The following is a 24,690-nucleotide window of genomic DNA, read 5'->3' on the forward strand; positions in this document are numbered from 1 at the left end:
GTGTGCTCTGGAGCAGCCGAGACATGAAACCATCCCTAACAGAAGAATCAAATCCAGTCTTGGATATTGTTTCTAAGCATCTACTGTATATATTGTAGCTACAATATTTATGGGTGAGAACCCAGTTTTTTCATTATTATTGCCTCTTTATATCACATAGCATGATGGGGTTTGTGTTAAGCTAAGGCACTCTGTCAGTGATGAAGGTGATGATGATATTTACTGACTCCACATCCCCAGTAGGAGCTCCAGGACACAGCGAGGTTTGCCCAAGTGAGGCATGAGCCACAGGGCAGGTGGCTCTCCTCTTCCTCAGGCCCTGCAGAACTCGGTTCAGCTCATGCACAAGGGTGAGAGCAAAACTCAGTGCATATCATCAACACCACCACTACAGAGACACATCTGTGTGCTTGCCTAAACGATAAGCAGACACCTGGGTGACAGACCTGTCATCACCTTTTGGGGAAGCCAGACAAAATGTGTCCAGAGAGTCATCCTCATCCACAGACCTACCAGTTCTTCTGAAGGGCTATAACAGATCTTTGGTATCAATTCAACCTGTCTGTCTGGTCCTTTTTTTATCACGCTGCCTGACAATTTGCTTGGAAGGGAAGGCAGACAGACAAGACTGTGGTTTCCCAAAGCTCTATTTTTTTTTTTTTAAGAGAGTATCCTATTTACCACCTCCATTTCCTGGCACATGACTGATGGAAGGCAGGGGTTACAATCGTAGTCAGCAGTTTGGCAGTCCTGTAATTGAGTCTCCTTGGGAGCCCAGGCTGAACCCCAGCTGGACCCGGTGATTTGTTGCTGTTCATTTCATCAACTTGTTCTAAAACCTCCTCCTCTGACAGTTCAATCTGAGGCTGTTTCTTGCTCATCTCCAGCTGGAAAAAGCTGTGGCATGGGAGGTCTCCTGAGGCTCCTCTCCAGCAAGCACCAGCAGAGACCTTGTCTGCCTTTGCTCTTATGGTCGTGTCAGCTTTAAGTGCTCCCATTACCCACAGTCATCTCTAGGCCCCATGTGCTGGCTGGCAAGTAGCCTCTGCCTGATGTAGCTGAAAATGGTTTTGTTGTTGGGTTTTATGCCCAACAATGAAATTACTCCACAAAAATCCATTTTGGCTGCTTTTACTATGGGTTCCCACCTGTTTGCTCTTCTGCTTTCCCTGGTGTGAACACAACCTACACTTAAGGACATCTTTGACAGTCTATCCAGCTGCTTGCCTGTTTTAATTTCCTTTTAAAACCTTTTCTGATAACTGGAAATACCTTTGCTGTAACCAGGTAATAAGGTACCTTTTGAGATAGCCTGCAAGCATTTTACACTCTTGGCTGCTGCTTCCAGTTCCCTTCTAACAAGCTGCACGACACCAGTTCCTTTGGAGCACCTGGATGCTTTACAGGCTGCATTGCTGCATAGCTGGTGGACACCTCAACCAGACATGGTAACCCACCTATCTGCTGAACAGTCTGAGGATGGGCACCACCCACTGGCCTTCCTCCTTTGCTCTGCTGTACCTGCAGTCCTTGGCAGCAGGGCTGCAGAAAAAAAGAAGATTCTGTTTCTTGTTTACGTACCCTACTTTAATCCATCTGGTACGGACTCTGGGGAGTGAAGGGCTCTCTTTTTCTGGAGGAGAGGATGAAGACTCCTGTCTCCCTCTTCTCCATCACCTTGTCTCACCCAGCCATAGCAAGTGAAGTGACCAAGGCTGCCTTACAGTGCTGTCCTGCTCCTCTGCAGCTCCCCAACACCATGGCCCAACAATGAATGAGACAACAAACTGCACTGCATGTGGAAACCAGCTCCATTGTGAAGTCTGTGGTCACAGCAAGCAATTACCTCTTCACAGCCTCTCATTTTGACTCCTGTAATGTCTTCTTTTATGATGCCTGCTCACTAAATATTAATCTTCAAAATGCAATGGCTCATCTCTTAATATGACTGGACTCATGCCTGTGTGCTTCCTGTGCATTTCACAATGCAATAAAAAACCTGCTCCCTGCTCTTAATGACTTTGTGATTTATTGACTTGCCCATCTTTCCTCACTTCAGCTCGCCAAGCTTTATTTATTCCTTTTGTACATCAGTTGAGCGAAATAAACAGCATATACCCCACCTCTGCAAGCAAACAAATGCATGATGGTGATACAACAAAATCATCATTAAGGAAAGTCCTTCCTTGGAGGTATTCACATTTGCTACTTTTTTGGCAGCTTGCATAACCAGGCATACTAAACACTGAGTAATTATCCCTGCTTGGGATTTCTCCCTAATGCCATTATCTCTAACAACACTGGCAAAGATTTTGCTTCATGTACAGCCTTCACTGATCATGTAATCACAAATATATTCACACAAATTGTCTCCTGGATATTGGAAGAAATGTCTTGGTGTAAATTGATGAAATTCAAAAAACTTTCAGCACGAAATTTCTCTGAACTTGTTCCCTCATTATCTCTTGTGGTTATCCGCAGAGCAAACTATTCCTCTTTTCTTGAAAAGAGCTGTGCTTCCCAGTTCTGATCCCAGACCACACTCCCAATTTTTTCCCCTGAGACCCAAAGACCTCTGTCTCTGATGTCATAAGTCTCTCTAGATTTCTGGGAGACCCTGTTTGTTCAAAGAGATCTTTCCCTGGGTGATGTGGACATGGTGCAATGCTCTCTGTGCTCAGTTGCTCTCTGGCTACTCCTCCACTTCACGTTTGCTGTTTAGTCTTGTGTGTATGAGAAGGGGAATCAATAAAAGCTGTTAATCTATGCCCCTAGAACCCCTTTGCTCTCACAATGTAACAGACACTAAAAAATAAAGGGCCAAGATTTAGCAAGTGCCAGGACAACTGACTGGATGGGACTCTCAGCTAAGAACGGGTGAGCCCCATCCAAAATTCGAGGAGGAAGGATCTACATCCTAAAAAAGAAGTGGTGGCTGTGAGGACAAGCAGTGCAAGGTGAGGCACAAATGCTCAGTGCTTCTAGAAAAAATGTCTACAGCCTGGGACAGGTCCTTCAGAGAAATCCAAGGACCCCAATGGCCAAGGATGAAACAGCTATCTATAAAGAAAAAGGAAAAAAAAAAAAAGCAAGTAAGCACATCTGTATGGAGCACTGATGAGACTAAACTGGGAATAGTGAGTGTATTTCTGACATCCATGTTACCAGAAGTATTTGGAAAAAGTCAGCAAAGATGTAAAGAAGGGAGCTCCAAGCCAACTGGACAACCAGGGAGCAATTCTCTGGTGGAAGGCTGGGAGTTCAATCTGTCTAGCTCATCAGAAAGATGACTGAGGAATGATTTGATAGACAGCAGCTTTTTCCACTCTAAGGGAGGAGAAATATCGGCATATAGGAGCTCTTTTAACCTCATGGAGGAAAAGGACAGCAAATATCAAAGACTGGATGGTGAGCTCAGACCTGTTCAATCGGAAATATGGCACACATTTTTAGCACTAGGGTTGATGGGCAGTGGGAGCAAACTGCTGCAGAAAGTTATGTATTTCCTCACCCTTAATTATTTCAATGAATTATTAAAATTTTTCTGAAATATGTGCTTCAGGCAAACATGAACATCCTGTGCTTCATACGGAGATTAAATGTGTTACACTGAGGGGCAGAGGAAGCAAGAAGAAGTGGGAGTAGCCTTCTGGCCTTGGACACAACCACCATGACTCACCTCCTTCATGCTCTTAGTGGGCCTGACTGCCCCTTCAGAGGAGAAAAACAGATTTTTCTGCGTGGGAGTGGTCACATCTGGGGGTTTGATTATTTTTTACACAGAGGGGCTCTGATGACTCTGCTCCTGGACTTCTGTGCCTGAAGACCTTTGGCAGCACTGCAGAAGGCAGGGCACTCTTGGTTTTGTTTGCATCTTGGGTATTTGCAGAAAATATCTCTTCAGTTAGCCTCCCCTTCTGACATACATCCAGTCAGCTGTCACTGATTGAATTATTGCCTTCTGGATTTTATTTCCTTTTTTTCCTATTAAATAATCCACCTTGCATGCCTGGTTCTATAAAACTAGCACTGTTTCATAGGATTTTTCTGGCATTGTCTTGGTTACCCTTTAAAACTCTCCTAACCACCAACACGTGTCAAAATTGGTGTCCACGGGCTGCCAGCTGGATACACTCAACCAACACTGCATGCATTTCCTGCATGCATTGGCATATTAGCCTATAAAGTTATTCATACCCAAGTGCATTTCTGCTGCTTAGTTGAAATCCTATCATCTTTACCCTTGCAGGGCTTCTCTTAGCTGAATTTGCAGTTGTTTTTCTCATTTCCATGCCAGGCACAACACAAAGGCCTTATTGACTATTCTTGCTGGAGCCAAGGGAAGATACCAAGCAGAGTTTTGCTTACCTGGTAGTCTTCAGTTCATAAAAGACTTAGTCTGATACCATTTTCAGCACAGTGGGAGCCAGGGCTGCTGAGAAGCCTCAGTTAGTCATACCAGTTTTTAATTTTTTATTATTGCATCTACTACAATTCATCCATTGATAAAAATAGTTCTTTTTACACACACTTCCTACCCTGTTATTTCCACCTTTGGGCAGTCGGTGTCCACAACCCTGTGAACTGGGAATCATCTCTGGGAACACAATTTTCCTCTTTTGAAAGGCTGAGAAAGCTGAAGCTGTTCCTCACCATGCAGAGGAGCCTGGCAAAAGGTGTGCCAGAGTGGGGGGGGGCAGAAGGCAGCAGACAACCCATGAATGCTCTCTGGATAAATCCCCCGAGAAGGCATCTCTCTTGCACAAGAGAAGATGCTTTGCTCATCCTGCAAGCTCACCTGGGGACCCTTGCACTGCCTGGGCAGCTGGCATGTGCTGGGGACAACCTCAGCAGCAGAGCTCTGCTGCCTCTCAGATGTTGTCCTGTACAACCTCCTGCTCTATAAATCCCCTGGCTGAAGCTGGGTGTCATTTCTGAGCCAGACAAAGTGCTCTGGCCAGGGTATCCACCTCCAGCTGAGCTGGTGAGGATGCAGGTCATAAGCATTTGCATTGCGCTGGTCCCTCAACACCTGCACAAGGATGGGTACGAGTCCTCTCCCACCAAAGGCAGGAGGGAAGAGGGAAGTTTAATGTATGGCACTTGGGGCAATATATGCCATGTCCTGACCATTCCTTGCCATTTGCCTTCTGGGATGTAGCCAAAAACTGTAACTCGGAGCTGGGAAGCCCTGGTGTTAGATCTGAGCACAAGGACAGACACAACAGGTCAGAGGAAGGTCCCATGGCTGTGGCAGAGGAGCAATGCAGGGAAGTGCCTCTCCTTTAGACACTCAGCCTCCAGACACCGACAGCTCAGAGGCTACCTGAGGCTCAGCTGCTGCCTTCATATTTAACAGCCTTTGTGGGGACTTCTTCCCATCAATCTGCTTTGCAGTCTGTGTCATTTTGGAGGCACCATTAAAAATTTCTCTCTGCAAAAGCTACCACAGACATAATTCTTGCTTTGGAAGCAAACCATTCCACCAAGACTTTAAGCCATGGTATAAATTACAGCAACCTTTGGTCCTTCCAACGCAGCAGGTGGCAGAGGAAGAGGAAATTGAGAACTCGTCTCTGACAACCACCTTTATTCCCTTTGCTGAGCCGCCTCCAGCTTTGGCTGACAGTCAAGCTCTGCAGCACAAAAATTCTGAGACCTTGTGCGTGGAGCTCACGCGAGCAGCTCTTCCTCCAGAAAAAGCTCCTTGTAAGCCAGGGAGCTGGCCAAGAAACAGGTTTTCTTTTCATCAGAAAAGGTTGCAGGTTCAGTCTCTAATTTGTTTGATAATTTTTTTATTGTGCTGGCCAACATGCTAAAAAGAGATTTATTCATGAAAGGGACAACGTCAGCATCTATTCCCTGTGCAAACAGATGAGAAAAAAAATATCTGTAAACAGCAAAAGTAAGACAGAAAGCACAAAGAGCAGCATACTAAATTACTCCTGCCATGTGGGTCACTTTGGAGCATGTTTTTATTTTATTAAAGAGCTCCTGCACGAAGTGTGTTTTGCTCAACTAAGGCATAGTACATTGAATATTAAAATGATGCTGAGGCTTGTAAGTGCTGGGGGCAGGGGGAGAGCGGATACGCCCATTTTATTCCTGGAGTTATTGTTTTACAAATAAAAGGTGCTGATGACACTGTGTGTACAGCACAGATAGGGCATAAAAAAAAATCACTGCAGTGGCATGATAGGGATGATCTGTAGCTGAAAACCCAGTAATGCAGACAGTAGGTGAGGCAAATGTGCTGAAATGTCAGGATGTGGAATGCCAGGAGAACAATCCTTAAAATAGTTGCACCAAAAATAACCTCTGTGGACAATAGGAGGGAGGTTTGCCTTCATTTATTTCTATTACCAGCTTCTTGACACGCCATCCCTGGAGCACTCCTGGTCCCAGGCAGAGCAGGAGTCCCACACATCTGTGCCACTGCTGCAGTTCCCGCAGGGATGGGAGCACCCACCGAAAAGCGAAGCGTGCTGGGGCTGCCACAGCCAGGGGAGGAGACAGTTGCCTCGTGTGGCTGGCAAATACACCAGCTGAAACTACACCTCCCCAGAAGCTTCACAGCAGCTCTCTGCAAATAGCAGCAAATCCTCTGACAGGGTCCAGAGGAAAAAAATTGAATGTTGCCTCGTGAGCTGGCAGGGTCTGCACAAGAGCAGGGGACAAGCAGCAATGGTGCAGCGATGGTGGGGAAGCAGACACCTACCCTCCATCATGCCGAGCACACTCCCATCCAGTAACCAGAAAAAATCGCCTCTTCCCAATATATCTTCTCTGCAAAGCTGGGCCAGCCATCAGGAACTGCAGGCAGTGCCCACACAGTCATCATTCCTCTGGGCAAGAATTTTAATGGTTCTGGAGGAAAGGCCATCCCTCAAGGCTAAATCAGCACACAGCTTCAGGGTGACTCCAGAGCTGCTGAACAGTACCAGTGTGAACTTAGCAAGGCTTAAAGAGAAAGACCTTTGGTTTCTTCAGGTAAAAAAGTTGAAAACCCAGGCGTGTAGGCAAGAACCAAGTCACCACGTGTCTGAGCACAATGGTCTGAGGACTAGTTGTGCCAGTCTTAAGTCTCGGTAGGAGGCAGGACCCAAGGCAGGGAGGGGAAACCTCCAAAGAAAACAAAAACACAGGAGAAACTCACATTTTGGCACACAGTGAAGTGCAGCTATGTCAGCAAAATTTGTTTTCCAATACATGCAGTGAACATAGGTGGGAATGCAGTGCTGGATTTGCAGCCGGCAGCTCACAATTCAGTGTGATGACTCAGGATTTTCAGTTTCTCTGCAGGCAATGGCTGCTCAGAACTTACTCAGACAGAATTTCCATTTTCCATGACAAGAGGCCATGTCTCGCTCTCCTAGTTCTTCTTCTGATAAAGCTGATATTGCAAACTCACAGCATTTCTGAGATTTTGTATGCAGTCATCATAGCCCTGAAGAGTTGTAACCATTGTTTGTTGGCTTTATAGTCATAATTTCTGTTCTTAGAAGTGATGTTGTCACACTGTTTTTTGAGACCTATTATCTGATGCTGTATCTGCCAGATCTCCCTGGGATCAGAGGGTGAAACATTCATTCCGTCATTCCTCTCCCTTGGGATGAAATGTTAGAGGCAACTCCTACTCCTGATTTTGGTTTTGTAACAGGGTCATGGTGTATTTCTATGTACTCTCTGTGCAACATCACCCTGTGCAAATCCAAAGGGTCCAACCTTGAAGCAGAGGACTCCCAACACCTCCAGTGCTTTGCCTGCCTCCAGGTGACAGCAAAGATAGGAGTAAGATTTATACCTAGGTCAGGGGTAATTAGGTAGCACGGGGTTTGGAATAAATGAAGCATAAACAATTCAGGTGTTGGTAAGTATGACATGGAAGTAAATCTGCGTGAAGCTTTGACTCTTTCTAGAGTTGAGTGAACACAGACATTGAAGCACTTGGGAAGGTATAGGAAGGAGGCAGACTGTAGCCTTCAGAAGCATAAATCATAGACTGTATCTATCTTCTCCAGTCATTAGGAAAAAAGAATGAATGACAGAAAAAGAGAAAGGAGAGGAGGTCAACAGAGAAGGGTTAAAGGTTAATTTCCTGATTGCTGGGATATGAAAGGTAATGGCCCCAGATGCCTGTGAATTTCCTTTCAAAAGAGGCATCATCATTTAATGCACTCCTTTATTGCCCCTTTCACTTCAGCTTCCTCATATTCCAAAACAGTCTTTTCTTCTGCTATTAAGCATTACATTTCACATACTGTGGACCTTGACAGGTTTGACATGCTAGGTAAGGGCAGTAAATCTCCTAGAAACATAACCTACTCCTGCTGAAGGTAACAGGAATTCTGCCACTGGTGGCTGTGGCAATGCGGAAGGTCCACTTCTGATGACTAATGGCATTAGTCACATTTTTACTGGAACCCCTTGTTTATGAACTGTCCCAAAGTGTTTGTTCAGAGAACTCAATTTAAATGCAAACATTGCAGCTTGTGTTCCATTTTATGATATCATGAGCTCCTGAACTCCGGTTTATGTCACCTGTAGTCTGCAAGCTGCCCACTGCTCTCATTTTAAGTGGGGGATTTGCATTTTGGAGGGCAGGTGGCATACAAAGGACTCTTTCTTACAAACACTGTATGTGAAACTGTATGGGAAAGCACAAGAAGCAGTCTGTGTGTTAAACCAAAGTGTTAGAAGGTTGAAAGGTTACAAGGTGATGGTGGCAGTTGTGATCCCTCCCTGGTCATTTTCTACCATTAGAAATGAATGGGAATTGGAAATTACGAGCATCGACCCCTTAGTTTCAGTCAATTCAACTCAGACATCCTATAGAAATAATAAATAAATTTTTTGTAGGCTGTCTGCTATGGCCCAGCTCCATCATTCCCTGATGGAGAATTAAGGACATGACAAGGGATGTCCCCTGGGCCACTCTGCAGCTTTGTAGCCATATGTGGAAATCTCTCCCGGGGTTTCCTAGGTCCTATCCCATAGAGGATTGCTGGATTCACATGTGCTGCAAGAGGGGTCAAAAAAAGTTATTTCTGGAGTAGAGGGAGGGAAGCAGAGGGCTGTCTCTTCTTTCCCAAGCCCCATGGGAAACTGGCAAGCCTCTGAAGGTCTGAGCTGCAGTCTGCTGCTTTTAGCACTGCTATTACTCCAAGCATGTGGCCCCATGTGGGTACTAGATGGGAAAATCATTTTTGCTAGGCCTTGATCTCTCAGCTAAGTTCAGGGCCCCATTTTGTGTATGATTAGTTTGTGGTCACTGGTGTCTAGGTCCTAAATAGATATGGCAGAGCAAAGCAATATTATCTCTCTATTGCAAGGAAAAGGGCTGGCAGCTGACAGGAGAGCAAGGCAATGGTACCCACAGCTCAGGGCAAGAATAAAACCAAATCTATGAAGTGTGCCCCCAGCACAACCACAAGTTCATCCTTTGTCTTTGTAAGGCTTTGTAAGGCTTTTCAAGTCAAGCTCTGCTGCTCGGAAACAAGAGCATATATATATGGCTAAGTGGGGTTTGCCAGCTTCTGACAGGGGTAATACAGAACTTACCTGTTCTCATGTACTGCAGGTAAATCAGGGTTCACCTGCTGCTTCTTGCAGAGGAGCTTGAAGCATCTGGGTAGCTCTGAACATGTTGTGAGGGTTGCCTGATGGCTGAACTACCACATCTGCCTGCCCCTAAAAGGATGTTCAATGCTGATGTACAGATCCAGTGCATGCAACTTATTTTTTTGTCCTCCAACTACACCAAGACATATTTTCACTTCAGCAGAGAGCTGAGATCTATGTAAAAAGGCCCTAAATGGAGTTACGTGGTATTGACATTTCTCAAAACATCAGACAAGGATATTGCCATTTTTTGAGACGTGGGATGTAAGATGAATAGACTTCATACCATGACTTCCAAGCCTCCATACTAGGACCTCTGATCAACTGCCCTATTCACCATAGTTATGGAAGTTATTTATGTTAAATAGATTAAAGGCTGAGCAACTTAGATTTTCTCTGAGTGATTTGTTGTTTCAGCTTCTTTTATGTTAACATCTGTTTGCATTAGTGCGGAAATACCATACTTGCCTTCCCTTGAGATAAAAATTTGCTTGTGGACTCAAGTTTATCTATTTTTTGTTAGACTAACGATGTCTTCTGGGGTGGGGCCAAACAGGCTATTTCCTGGTGGCCACTGCTCAACAAAGCACTTAATTCTTTACACACCTGGTGAGGAAAAGTCTATGGCAGAAGCAGTGAGAAAGACTCCATCTTCTCCCACAAAAATAATTTTAACGGTCTTGAAGTCCAACTTTTTCCCCTTTTGCGTCACCAGCCTAATTCCTAGAAATGTACCTTAAAAACAGTTGTATGTACTGTAAGTTGCAAGACTCAAAAGTAATCAACTCCTCCTGCTATTTGCAGCTTTGTTATTCATTGGCATTAGAGGCAGACTCTTTGGAAACGCTTCACAGCACTGTTTAAAGACTTCCAATTTTCTGTTTTATGTAATGTAACCTAATGTATCCAAAAGTAACTCTGAAAGTATTCTTCTACCTTAAGTATAATGGGATGATTACACTACTACGGAAATTTGGGAAATTTATACAAATATGATGACAAATTCTCTGTTTGACTCAGGCTCCTTGTGCTTGTTTTCCCCCCCTCTCTCTGCCCACCCTGCCTCTTGATCTGTGCTGGTGATGGATTAGTAGATTGGTTCTTATTTTGGAACAATTACCAAAACTTCTGTACTCCCTCTAGTAAGAGTCTCCTAGGCAAGGAGGGAGAAGCTAGAGGTGTATCACGCTCAAGCAGGGATGCAGCTCTTGTTCTTCAGTGCCTTTGCCAGGCTCAGAAACCCTGTGTCCCCACCACGGGCAAATGTTTAATTCTACTGGCTGTGCAGCCTGGCTGGGAACATCTGAGCACAGGATGGGGCAAAGATGTGGCAAAGGGGTGTTTCAGGTGAAGGTGAGCCAGAGGCTTTACCTGAGTACTGCTGGGAGCATAACAGAGCACAGTTTTATATTATACTTCTTTTGTAACCTGCTCCTCCCAAGCTTTGCTGCTTCTTAGTAGTGCTAAGGGTTTAGATCATCTGTGCACCAGAAAGCTTTCCTGAATCAATAGTCTCCTGCAGCTACATAAATAGCTAACTGGAGCAAAGATGTTTATTTCTGAAGTGGGAGATGTTGCTCCTGCGACAATGTTTTATTATAATGATTTTGATCCTCAACCTGCAATCTTTACACCAAGACAAGACTCCCCTTGATTTCAGTGCAAGCTTTGTCTGACTAAGGATTTCAGAATTAGCTCTTTGCTTTTATTTTTATTGGAAAACAAGCCTGCACTTGACAAGGAAAAAACAGTAAGTGGATCATGTCAGAGAGACAAGTTCCTATGAGAAATTTCTAGCAGGAAAAACACAGCTTTATGATTACATGGCAGTAAGCTGCAAGGTTAAAGCTTCAAGAGTTTTCTGGGAGAAAAAGATGCTAATGCACTAAATGTGAAGGGTACCTATTCCATCAGGGAAAAAAGGTGCAACCCTGCACACACCTCTCCATCCTCTCTGTCAGAGACTACACAAATGAGTAAAGGTTGCAGCAATGAAATGGATAATAATCAAATATAAACATTAGGAAAATATTTCCACAAAAATTTAAAGTATCCATGGAAATAGACCACCAATTTTGATCTAAGGATTTGATCTGAAGAATACACATCAGTCTAGACATATTTTATGCCACCAAAAGGGCCCTGATCCCAAGGACGATATAAGCCTACACAGGAGTGGCAGCTCTGCACCAGTGCACTTCCCTCCGTGAGAACTACCTAAAAACGTGCCATTTGCAGGGAGGAGCCACATGACAATCAAACCCTGCAAAGACGAGGAGCACATAAAGCTCTACAGTTAACAGTAATTGCAGAGGCATGGAAATGGCAGCAGAGGGGCTGGGATGTGCCTGCCCAGGCTGGGGGGCTGCCCACCAGCACTGCTGTGCGGTGCAGACAGGCAAGAGGATCCAGGGGAGCAGGGAGGGTATGGGACTGGGACACTGGCAATGGAACAGGCAAATGCAGAGCTGGAGCTTCCCTTGGGGCTTGTCCCCTGCCCCCAGCATCAGTGGACCCAAAAAAAAACCTAGGACAAAATGTAAGCAGGGTAGGGGCATCTACTGCCTGGTCTGGCAAACAAGAGCAAACAGGGTGTTTGGATGGGTTTGATGTTTGGGGGTTTTTTTGGAGTGGGGAGTGCAGTTTGGGAATTTTGGGGGGTTTTCCGTTTTAAAGACAGAATTTCCCCCGGAAGCAGAGAGTTGGGAATGTATTGCTCAGCCCGCAGCTGCTTGCTGAGCCCTGGTATGCACTTCAGTGCCCCGCTGATGCAGGTGGGCGCTCCCAGAAGTTCGTCTCAGTTCTCGTGTGTCCAAAAGTCTCATTTGACACAAAATCGGGATGCAGGCACAGGCACAGCAAGGTGGAATGTGGGGGTGGATTCTCCAGGGGGGTGGGGGCGGTGAGCATTAAAGAGCAGCAGCCCCGTTGCCCAGAAGAGGGGTCAGGAGCCTGGATTAAGTAACTCGGTGTTCTCGGGCACCGAATTTCAGAGGTGGGGAGCAGTGGGGGGCACGTGTCAGACAAGCCTGCTGCTTTTCCAGCACTCCGCGTGGGCAGCAGACAGGAGACAAGGACCCTGGCAGGGCGGGTGTTCCCCCGCAGGAGGCTGCACCAAACACTCATCTTCGGAAGCGGAGGTCCACCAGCATCGCGCCGTAAAAGCGAGCTGTCAGCTCACCCTCACCGCAGGCTGACAGTCCCTTTCAGTGAGAACGTGCAGCCCTCTCGACCCTGCTTTTTCAGCAGAGAAAACCCCGGAGTCAGTGTGTTTAATGAAACTCATCCCACCATAGGCGTGGACCGCAGGGACTGTCCCCACGCCAGCAGAGCGCGCGGTGCGGGGACACAGGCGGCTCCTCCCGCCGTGCTCCCCCCGCACAACCCTCTGCCCACTTCAGAGCGGCCTGGGCACGCCGCTTTCTGTTCCCCCCGCTCGCCCGAGCCGCGGGTACCTTCGCCACCGGGGAACTCACTGCGGCGGCGCTACCCAGCGATCGGTACCGACCCGCGGGGCGCGGCAGGGCAGGGCAGGGCCCCGCGGGAGCGGCACCTCCGACGGTGCGGCCCGGCCGATGCTGCGCGGGGTCCCCGGCCGGCCGGGAGCGCGTCGGGATGGACGGGGACGGGCGAGGGGCGTCAGGGACCCGGCGCTCCGGAACGGAGCCGCTCCCGATCCGCGCCCGGCCCCTTCCCGCGGCATCCCAGGGCCCCGCACGTCCCGGCCGCGCTGTGGCGTGGCGTGGCGCGGCGCTCCCCCCGCCGCCCCCCGCGGCCGCCGCCCGGCGGGTCCCGCCCGGCTCCGCAGTGTCGGGGGCTGCCCCGTCACCTGATCGTCGCCGTCGCCGCGCGCGCGCGCTCACCGCACCGCCCCCCCCGCACCGACCGTCCCCCCCTCCCCGCGAACGGGGGCGGGGGTGCCTGGTATATACGGCCCCGCCGCCCCCGCCCCTGCCTGCCTCCTGCAGTACGGGAGGCTGCGAGCCGCCGCCGCCGCCGCCGCCGGGCCGGGCCGGGCCCCGGCAGGTGGGCGAGCCGTGCCGAGCCGGGGTGCTGCGGGGTGAGTGCGCGGGCGGCGGGCGCGGGGCTCCGGCCCCCCCATCCCCTCCCCTCCCCGTGGGGGGGCGGGGGAGCGGCGCCGCCGCCGCCGCCGTGGGAAGGTGCCGGGGGGCGGCGGCCGCGGGGGGCTCGCCCGGCTCGTACCTGTTGCGGGGCTCGGGGGGCCGGGGGCGTGGGCGGCGGCGGGGGTGCGGACTTCGGGGGGGCGGCGGTGCAGCCCCGCGGGTGCAGCCCCGCGGAGCCCCGGCCGGCCGGGATGCGGAGCGGAGCGTCTCGTCCTGCCCGCCCCGGGGTCGCGGTGTCGGTGCGGGCGGACGCTCGGCCGGGGCCGGGCACCTGCACTACGGCACCTCGGGAGCGCAGCCCCGGCTCGCCTCGGGCGCTTCCCGGAAAGTTTCTAGAACTCCTTAAGATGGGAAGCGGCATTAACAAAACCCCGATCCCGGGGGCCGGGCTGCCCCGCCGCCGCCGCCCTGTGAGGATGCTCGCGTTGGGGGCTCGCCTTGGCGACCTGCCCTTCCCGCAGCGCTGCTGGCGCGGAGGAGCCGCTCGGGGCCCTGCCCGGGGCGGTGCGGAGCCTGCTGCGGGCACGGCACAGCTGGGGCTGCAGGACACGCGTCCCTCAGAGCAGCTGCGGGGAAAACGGTACTGCTGTACCTCGGCTGTCGCGGTGTGTGTTCCTGGTCTCAGTTGGGTTTTGTGGGGATTTTTAGTTAAAATCCCTCCAAACTTAGCGCGCATCATTCCGGCCACTGCCTGCCCCACGAGGAGCAAGCAAAAGCGCAATTAATTACTTTAAGGTTTCTTTGGGAAGTACAGTATGTGAAAAAGCCCTCTTTTGATTGCTGGTGTGTCGGGAAGAGCAGCCGCTCTCCAGGAGCGCGCTTTCCCAGGCAGATTTTGGGATGCAGGCACTGGGCTGGCATGCGCAGGAAGGTTCCAGAACAGCGGTGCCGCCTGTTCCCCGGGCAAGGGAGCGCCCCAGAGCACCCACCTCTTCCTAGGTACTGCGCGAGGGGAATGAGCAATCAGGCTCAGCACATCTCGCTGTCACTCGGGAGGGGGGATGCCAAGGGAAAGCTTGAGCACTGCGTGTTTGGGATGTGGAGAGCTCGGCTGCCTTCGTGCAGGCGTCGTTTGGTGAGCAGGCTGCAGTCACTAGCAGGGAGCCACCAGGAAACATCTTTGCTGTGCTGCTTGTACTGAAGTGCTTTTGGGAAATCCAGGTTGCCACCACCTGAAAGAAGTCTCAAATGGCCATAGTGGGTGATGCTCCCGTTTAGCAGAAATGGCTTTTAGCGAGCCCTCTCCCTCTGCAGTAGGGCACGAGCTCTCCTGGTAGCATATGCTGCAGGATGGGTTCTTTTTGCTTTTTAACTAGACCAGTTACACAAAATCAGCTGAGAGGGGTGACCTACTTGGAGGGCGAAGAGGGAAAAAAGAGTTTGAGAAGGAGACCTTGATTTCAAACATCACCTTGCATGTCCTACCATTTGTCCTAACCTAGCAGGGTCGTTATCTCTGAAGGTGTGAACTGCATGGCTCAAGGGCTTGCTTTTTTCCACCCCCCCTCTTTCTGCTTCAGCAGGAAAGAAATAGTTACTCATGAAGGGGCATTTCAGGTGTTTCTTAAACATTCTCGCGTTACAGCTTTAGCATCAAGAGGTTAAAATACCTAGAACGTTTCTCCTTACCCTGTCTTTCACACACCGCGTTTAAAATTAGAACATCATTAGCAAAATTGTAGATGGCTCTGGGGAAGCAGGGGATATTTTACGGCTGAAAGTCACAAAGCCATCAAATAACATCTTCACAAATACCTGGGTCTTGCAGGTCTTCAACATGGCTGGCACTGACACAGCTACCTTCCTTCCTGCATGCGGCTCAGTGCAATGTGTAAGTACAAGAGATCTTCCTATGAATTTTGTGTGTGTGTGTGTGTGTATTTTGGTAGATTAATGGTTTCTTCTCCCCGCTTTAAATAGGTGAGTCCATTGCGACAAACGGGGAACGTAGCATACTGCAGATGTTTTTGGTTCTGGGGCATCATGGGTAGTATCTGAAAGACTGCTTTTCATACCAAAAAAAAAGAAAAAAGTAACTAGGAAAGAATTTACCTGTGTTTCTAGTGCTTGCATTATCAGCACGTATCCCCTGTCAAAGCATGAGATGCATTTCAAATAATTTGTGACAATGTTATGGCCTTGCTTGAGCCATTAAAGTGTTGGAAGGTAGGTACCCCCAAGGATTCCATTAATACTATTCAACAGTCAAGGAACAGATGAAAACTGAAAAGCAAAAGTAAGGTATGGTAACAAATTCAATTTATTTAATGTGGAAATATAGTCTTTTTAATATAATAAGAATTAAAACTGTCTTACCAGCATGAAACATCGATGTATTAAATGCGTGTTCAGAAGGGAAGAGTTGGTCGCATTTCACCACAGGTTAAGTAATTGTGGGTTAATAGGACTCTGTCAAATACATGCTGGGAAATACTAGGTCAAGAAGTAAGGTTTCCTCACAATATGCCCGCATTTTACCTTGAGAAGAAGTCTACATTTCTGAAAACTCTTGCTACTGCGTATATGCGTGATGGCTACCTGGAGATGTGAGAGGGGTTTTTAAAAGATGCTGTGGAGGGGAAAAATAATGGGTGCTCATAAGATCAGTTTTAAAAATAGAAGGAAGGGAAGAACTGGGCCTTCTCGTGAAAACTGTGTACTACCTCACAATTTTCCCTTTAATCCATCAAGCTAAGAGATGCTCCATTTTGACTTGTATTAGCATAATATCGTTGTTGGCCAGCGTTAGTCAGGCTTGCATTTTAAAAGATAGATGTGGGGTTTAGTTAAACCTAGTCTATACAGAGAGACCTGGGTGAGGTTCTATTACTTTAAGTTGTTTTGAAAACAGAAAATGTTTCTGTAGTCTAGCAGGGTCTTCAATATTTTCTCCCAGTGTGTACTTGCTATTTCATGATAAGGTATGGCTGCCTCAAATCACATAAATGGGGTTAAGTAAATGTGACATTCTTTCATGATAAACTTGTCATTTACTGTTCTTATGAATGGTTAAGTTCATGTGCTTATTGCAAATCTCATAACCTGGATTTCAGAAGTAAAAAGTTTTTAACATTCTTTTCACGTACTGTGCATTTGTGTCGTGTCGATATACATGCATGGTGCAAAGAGAGAAAAGAGTACAATTTACTTCATCTTGTTTTACCCATTACATTTGATATGTCATATGCAGACAGAGCGAGGTTGATGCAGGATGCGTGCATGGAAAAATCCACCTTCTCAAAATATATTTAGAATAAAAAATTAACCAATATAGGCTTGCCTGGTTTTGGGGAGGAGTGGGTGCTTTGAAGAAGGGTTGGGTTTTTTCCTTTTGGTAATTAATTTTTAAAGAAGTGGTTTCCTAGTTTAAGATACCAGCAAGGGAGGGAGAGATGCAAGACATTATTACAAGAAAAGGTCAGTACTATCCTGTTCCTTCATTGTTTCATTCATGGTTTTGTTTTGTTTGGTTTTTTTTCCTCCTCGTGTCTGACCTGCCAAAAGATTATTTAGGAGGGGAGGGAAAGAACAGAGTGTGTTTATAAGGTAGACACATGTATCGGTGGGAATGCTTAATTAGGAAATTGTGATACAGCCCTACAGCCTAATGGAGTGAGAAGATGACAATTCTCAGCCAGCTAGCTGGGTGGGGCACAATGCAGTGCTAACTGTAAGCCTTTTGTCTAATAAAAATGCTTGAAACAAAGTGGTTGACTGGCAATCAGCATCCCACTTGACCTTTTTAAAGCCAGGAAAACAAAGTTAATGAATGTATCTTTCAGTCGCCACCCTGTATATCAGGATTTTTGTGCATTACTGGAGAGCCGCGACTCTTGCAGCTTTGGTTCTTATCGAAGCATGGCTATTCAGAGTTTGAAAGATGATTTGTGAAATTGTGCCTGTTGAAATTATTAAAGCCTCGAGCGAAAGAAAAGCTTCTAAACTACTTTGCCTGACTGGTTTTGAGGTTTCTTTTCTTGTCAGTGCAATGAATTAACTTCGCCAGAGTTTCACAGGGTTGCTGGAAAATACAAATCTTCCTGTTCCTAAGCTGTGCTTTAAGTCTCCTGCATTACTGAATAGTTGGAATTACTAGATAATTACAGCAAACCCAGTGCATTATGTAAGTTAAATGTAGACATTGTTTAAAACTTTATTTTAATGAGGTAAGGCATTCCTAAATGCTCTCGCTAGAAAAATGATTTTGAGCTTTTTTTTTTTAAAATGCTGAAAATACTGCATGACTATTAAAGAGTTTGTAGCATTTTGTAATCAGGATACTGGCAAGACGCTGTTGTTTTTTAATGCTCTAGAATGTAAAATCAAGTCCTAATAGTCCCAGATATGTGTAAGCAGCTATTTATGTGTTGCTAAATTTGAAACAGTATAGATTGTATAGCTTGTGCAAGACTCTGGTAAGCCTGCATCTATTGAAAATGGTGTACAAGAGTCTGTTCTGATGCAGATCATCAGCATGAGGGGAATTTTATATGGTTGTGAGATACCTTGGAAACAGAACTAATATTTGAGATGGTTTGTTTGTACATTAAATGCTTAATTACTTCCTTTGAACACGATTGAGGAGGTTGATTTACAAATTAATACTTGTTTTTAATGCTAGGTGACAGTATCGCCGCTGAAATGCAGAATTCTCCGTGGTTTACACTTTCTGTAAAGACAAACAATTTAATTTGCATGTATCAAAAAGAAAATGGTGGCTTCTCATCTCTCGGTGAAGACTGAATAGAAAACTGATGTGGTGATGCCTTAACACTGGGGCACTGTTTCACAGAGAATAATGTATGCGCTGAACTGTCATCATAAAATTAGACAAACTTTTTAATGAGCAGTGAATGTTTTAAGATGCAGTTCCTTTCCCTGCACTTAATGTCTGAATGTTATAAAGGGTGTCTGCCTTAATAGAACACACTCAGGCTCATGTGTTGTGGTACAGATAAAACAGGGAATAGGCTAGAGACGGGAAATGTAAGTGCTATCCAGGAACTGATTTTTCTTAGGCTTTTGCTGTGGGATATTCAATGAGATGAAAAAGTATAAATGGTAAATGGCACATATTTATCATCTGAGCATTATTGATCTAGATGAAAAGAAAACAAGTAAAAATCAGCATTTTAAACAGAACTTAAAAATGAATCTCTGAGACTTTGAAACCTGTAATCAATGTAAATTGGAGGGGAGGAGAAGGAAGGGATTGGGGGAACAGTTGCAGGCATTGAGCACATGTTCTACTTCTTCATCTTTGTCTAAGGAAATAGGTATCATGATGAAGAAGATAAAGCAACCACCTAAATTTACTGGATTTCAAATCAACTAGTAGCACTTCTGAATTTTGCGGGGTACTGCTGCAAATCAGCATGTTGTGTCTGTGCTTTGTTGGAGCAGCAGACCTATTTGCAAAGCTGTTTGTCACACTGTTGTTTTTATTATAATAAGGCTTATATGGAAATACTCCTGCAATGCTTCTAAAGAAAAGACGAATGGCAGCATTTATAGGAGGTGGCAGATTATGCCACAGCGTGTGCGTAGGGAGGAGGGGGTTGGTGTCGTTCGTCCCAGCCCCCTTACTAAAGAGGGATTGACATTACTTTGTTTAGTTATGAGGCACGTTGCTCTGGACTAATGTAAAGATTAACACAACGGGGCCCTTAACCTGGTTAAAGAGTCGGGGTCCTGCCCCAAGGTAAATAATGAATACGAGTTTGTTTGCCCAGTGGGTCTTAAAAATAGCTGGGAGTCTGTTCCTTTTTCTTTGTAACTGTTTGTCTAGCATATCAATCAATTAAAATTAGGAGAGTTTTGAAAGAAGTTTGGCCTTTCTAAACAAACCAAGAGACTTGGATTTTGTTGTTTTATTTCCACTGAAGGGTCTGATCCCATTTTTAATATTTTTGAAATTTAAAAGCAAACCCATCAATTTCAAGATAAAGAAAAATAAATGGTGACTGCTTTAGAGGATATAAAGCCACAGCTGCTCTTGTGGACTCGTGCTGTTCATCCTCTGTAGTGATTGTGGTCCTCTGTAATGCAGCAATATGCCGTTAATTCTTGCAAATTTGGAATTTAATTTTTCTTGACACATAAAAGGGACAAATCTGAGAAAGGAAGGTAGAGATGAGGAAAAAATGTAGTTTTTCTCTTTGTGAAAGACTGCCTTCCCTGCTGAATAGATTTAATTTCTCTGTCTTACTGACATTAGGGATGTAAGTCCTGGAGGAAAATGCAGGCTTTATGCGCAGGAAGTTGCAAGGCTGGACTCAAGTTCTTGGTGTCCTGATGGGTCACACTTCCCCCTGTGGACCTCACCTGGGGGTGGATAGCTTTGGCTGAGCTTTTGGCTGCTCTCGGTTCTGCTGAAAACCTACGTTTGTCTTGGAGGCTGACAGATAAGAAATTGTTAATTTTTAAGGATTTAGTGAAGTGTGAGCTTAAATTAGAATGCTTCTGAAAACAGATCTAGTCTAGATTTAGACTACAACTGGAGGAAGAAGAAGTTGTAAATTACCATTTTGGTTAACCATCAAGGCAACGATGCCGCAGAGAGTTTTGGAGCGCACTGCAGGAAAATGGCTACCTTCGTTTTTCTTGGCTGGGCTTACAGCAGTGAGCTCTGCCCCAAGTCATCGCTGCTGGCTCGTGGTCCCACTGGCTCAGCCAAGGTGCACCTTGCACTCCTGGCATCCTCTGTTAGCACAGGCTCCGTGTTCTCACTCACATTGCCGGCAGGCTGTGGACTTTCATCCTGAGCAGTTTGACTCATCAAGACCTCTTAAAACAAATATTAGCAAGGCAGAGACCAGAAGCACTGCAGCGGGAATGGTGCTGTGGACTGCAGTTGAGCCGAGGCATTTCCCACTGGTGGCCACACTGTGTGTCCTCTTCCCTGGCACAGTGTCCTCCCGAGAGAGGAGGGTCTGCAAAAGGCACCAGAAAAGAGGCACTTACCACCTGCTTTCCAGTTCAGAGTTAGCCAGCTTACCAGCTTAGTCTAGCCTAAAGAAAGAACAGTCTAGCACTCAGTGACTGATGCTACACGTGTCACACAGTTGCTCAAAGGGGATCATCAGCCTTGCTGTGCCAGAGCAGGTACCAGTGCTTTGGCACTAGTTCTGCTTGCAAGTCACCATGAAGGGCTTGCAGGGTCGTTGGGAGCCAGCTGAAACGCTTCTGGCACACTGTGGTAGGTATGGTACTGGTGAACACACTGGTGGCTGTACCTTTACATCTCTGCTCTTGGCTGATGTGCAGGTCCAAGGGAGCCAAGGAAAGACCAGACAGAAGACTGGACAAAACCCCACACTCCTAGTGTGAGTTATGCCCTGCTTTCCCCCCCATCTCAGTCTGATATGTTACTGGCTCTGAGAGCCACTGAGGATGGGCACAGCCTGAGGAGCTTGGAGCTGATCCTGGCAGGGGAAAGCTTGCTCCCAAAGGAGAGAATGGTGTTGCAGCTGATTTCAGAAGTACAACCTCTTCAGCTCTTCCAGTGGGTCTTCAGCTATGCTGTACATTTTTTTTCTTTTCCTTCAGTGCTTCTTCTTTAAAAGCTAGAGGCAGTGCCTGGTGTCTCATTCTAGGATTGAAGGCTGGATGTGCAGGTATTTAAGACGTCTCAGTCTGTCACAGATGCCAAGCCTGACCGTGGACACATAGATAAGCTTCCCTCTAGCATTGCTTTTTCAGCAAAGACTTGGGTGAGGTGGTAGAAATTATGTTTATCGACTTCTTCCAAGTATGCTGTGAGGTCTAATATTCGTAAAGATGTTTGTGATTCTTTGGGAAGAAGGGCAGTCTGTTCTGGCTGGCACTCCTGCTTCCTAACCCACTTTGATTAGGAGTGAGGTGGGAAGCATGGTTTGAATCTCTGCTCCTCAAAACCCACTCACCAGGGGCTCCTTTAGCAAACAGGGACAGATTTTCTGGATAAAGCGTTTGATCCCCAGAGTGCTTGAATGCACTATCCAGCTGGCTGTCAATATCAGAGCTGCTGAAATGGGGAGTGTACACGGTTGCATGCAGCCTTCTTTTGGATAATAGAAGATGCTTTTCCCCTTGTTTTGTGTTTTAAGGGAAAGCAAAGTCTGCTGGCAAGAGAAGACTCAGCAGCACAGTGTGCTCTGTAACCTGCTTTGACACTGCTTGGAGCCGAGCAGCCAGAGCGAGGATGGGATTTACTGCTGTGAGTGATGTGCCCTCTTCCCTCTGTGGTGTTCTCAATGGGAAGGCTCCACATCTGCCTGTGACTTTCGCCTCTGGACAGCAGCACTTGCTGGATTATGGAGGCTGTCATTTATCATCACTGTCTCTGACTGTAAAAGACAGTCCAGCACTCCTGACAAAGTGATGGGAGGATTGGGTATGGTCGAGAAACAGCTTACAGGCTTTTTTAACTAGGAAAGCAATTTCAGAGGAAGTAAAGGAGGTTGGGAGAAAGGTAAAGACTCCCAAAGACCTACAGCAACAACTTTGCAACCTTGCACAGAGGGTTGAAATTCACCTGAAGAATAGAAAACGGAAAAAAAATAAATGTGCCTGGCTACAACTGGAGATAGGGATTATTTAAGAAAATAAAGAGCGGAAGGACTTGTATTCAGAAAGGTCAGAAGGATTAAGGTTCCTTCCAGGGAAAGCCAGTGGGCGGTGAGTTCTCTGGGAGGGAAGATGCAGCATATGTAAGGAAAGGGAACTGGTGGATCACCCAGGTGCTGTAGAGGACTCATCAGTGCTTGTGGATGCACCAGGTACAGGGAACCTGGGAGCATCTTATTGCTGCCCATGTGCCAGGAGGTTGGTCTCCAGCTGTGCAACAAATACCCTGTTTGGGGGGTGCAGAGATTGAATGGTAATGGGATTATCAGCACACTTATAATCTTAAAACTAACAAAACCTGGTACTTGCCAGTTCAATTCTACCCCCATTAAAATCTCCTGGTTTTCTTTTGGTCTCAGCAGGTACAGCTACTGTGCCAAAAAGTGGACAAACTTCCCAGGTTCAACATGAGCATCTCTAAGAAAGGTGCTGAGTATTCACATACCTGTTTATATTGAGAGCTGTGGTGCTCTGTAGTGCTTTTTTTATTTTAGAACTTGCTATCTATTCATGCAGTGTCAGTACTCTGGAGACCTCCTGGTTTTCCTTCAGACATGTTTTCAGCAGCATAAAAGTGACTGTGTAAAACCCATTTGCCTAAGTCTTGAGCAGGGTTGATCAGTTTAAAAGGTAATCCAGCAGTGTTAGGGAAACAAGTTGAAGGTTCCCCGAAAATTCAACAGACACTTCCATCTGAGTGCTAATGGGCACCTAGCAGGGCACAGTGTGCTGCACAGATGAGTGCATCAGGAAAGTTCTGCTGCTGTCAGGTAGCTGCACTGCCCAGAGATACAGGCAGGACCTCAGGTGGGAGGAGAGAAGCCGCTGATTTTGTGCCATGTGTGTCCACAAATCCTGGGGAGGCTCAGCTGAACAGTGTGGCAACTCACAGTGGAGCGAGGTGTGAGAGTCCCTCCTCCCTGCTATGATGCTTTCACCAGCAAGGTGCCTTAAAAGCCACTAATCTGCTCTCTCATGGCAAGCATTGGGCTTTTGGTGGTGGCTGCCATATCCTGCCTGGTCATACCAGTGGCACATACTCTGCTGCCTGTCTGTTTCTCAGAGGCCATCCCACTCTTGGTGGCTTTCCTTCATGGCTCATCTTGTTCTTCCCTGGCTGCCGCTGTGGCTGCAGCAGGTCTGGGTGCTGTCACAGGCTGGCATCCTCATGCAGCGGTGACGCAAATAACAGATGGTGCAAGAAACTCCTGTCTGCAGTGTGTCCCAGCAGAGGCACAGATGTAAGTTCAGGCTTCTCTTTAGGAGCAGGGATTTCTGGAAACACCTACCCCATTAGCAGCAATGGTGGCAGTAGCAGTAGAAAGCTTTAGTAGGTACCGCCACCCACACCCTATTTCAAAATAGTAACGAGAACATTCAGCAGTTGGCAGTCTAGGGCAGTCTAGTCCAGGGATATACAGTTTTTTTTTAATTTTCTTTTTTTTTAAAGCTGGCTTTGCTGATTATTCAAGAATCATGTGATCAAAAGTTAAAAGGGTTTCATTTTTCTGCATCTCGACAGTTCAAGTGGCAACAGTTTCTTTGATTCTGCGTCAGACGGTTTTCTGTTTGACGCAGAATTTAGCCACGGCCCAGGAGCACCACGGCTTCCCTTCGGTGGTGCGTGGCTGGTGGATGATAACATATCAAATATCAAGGAACAGCTGAACAAAAGCTCTTTTTAAAACAACAAAAGCCCTACACCAAACCTCACAGAGGCCATAGTGCTGCTCATTAAGCTGTTTTGGACAACTGGGCTAGGATTGGGAAGCATATTGGATGCATTTGCTGTGTCAGGGAAACAGAAAAAAAAAAAGTAATCCCTCTACTCCTGCCTTCAAAGATAATCCAGGCTAAATCATACCATTCCTTAACTCCACCTGCCCTGAAACTTGGTGAAAGCCGTCATTCCTGCTACTTTTATTAGGTCAGAAAGGGTAACCTTGATGCCTCAGGAAATGCGGAGGGACAGGGCTGCCTTGTTGACTCTAAAGATGCTTAGGACCTACCCGCTGGTATAGAGCCACCAAAACCACAGCCAGGTTGTTGCTACACCTCATGAAATGGTTGGTGAGGGCAATGTTAAAAGCTGTGGTGCTTGATTGCTTCCAGACTTTTTGGAAGAGATAATTGAGGTGATGGAGGAGGTATTTTCGGACAGGCAGGAAAAGGGATGTGAGTTGCTTTGCGGGTAGCAGTTTTTGCATTGTCTGCATCTAGCTTTGTACTGCTTGGTCATTTTATAAATAGATCTAGCCAGGAATATGTCTGTTTATACAAATCTGCAAAAAACATGGTAGGTTTCTGTGTGTTGTACACACAGAATGTAATTCTACAT

At 46.8% G+C, this 24,690-nt stretch overlaps 1 protein-coding gene and 1 long non-coding RNA gene across 5 annotated transcripts in view; one reads left to right on the plus strand and one right to left on the minus strand.

Moving 5' to 3' along the window:
• The window catches only part of ANO10 (anoctamin 10), a 243,284-nt gene extending 230,123 nt beyond the window's left edge, over window positions 1–13,161 (minus strand). The window contains exon 1 of one of the 3 annotated variants that reach the window (XM_086850254.1): window positions 13,130–13,161. The gene's annotated coding sequence lies outside the window, so the exon portion shown is untranslated. Of the gene's footprint in view, window positions 1–13,111 lie in introns of all 3 variants that reach the window. The other 2 variants (XM_086850246.1, XM_086850238.1) reach the window with 2 other exon arrangements.
• Window positions 13,162–13,568: 407 nt separating this feature from the next.
• Window positions 13,569–24,690, plus strand: part of LOC147655820 (uncharacterized) — a 65,838-nt gene continuing 54,716 nt past the window's right edge. Inside the window, exons 1-2 of one of the 2 annotated variants that reach the window (XR_015276303.1) lie at window positions 13,569–13,681; window positions 15,514–15,576. This is a non-coding gene — a long non-coding RNA (uncharacterized LOC147655820). The remainder of the gene's footprint in view (window positions 13,682–15,513; window positions 15,577–24,690) is intronic. The other variant, XR_015276302.1, reaches the window with a different exon arrangement.

This window comes from Cyanistes caeruleus, chromosome 1 (assembly GCF_971803275.1).
Source record: "Cyanistes caeruleus chromosome 1, bCyaCae1.hap1.1, whole genome shotgun sequence".
In the NCBI taxonomy this organism is placed as follows: domain Eukaryota; kingdom Metazoa; phylum Chordata; class Aves; order Passeriformes; family Paridae; genus Cyanistes; species Cyanistes caeruleus.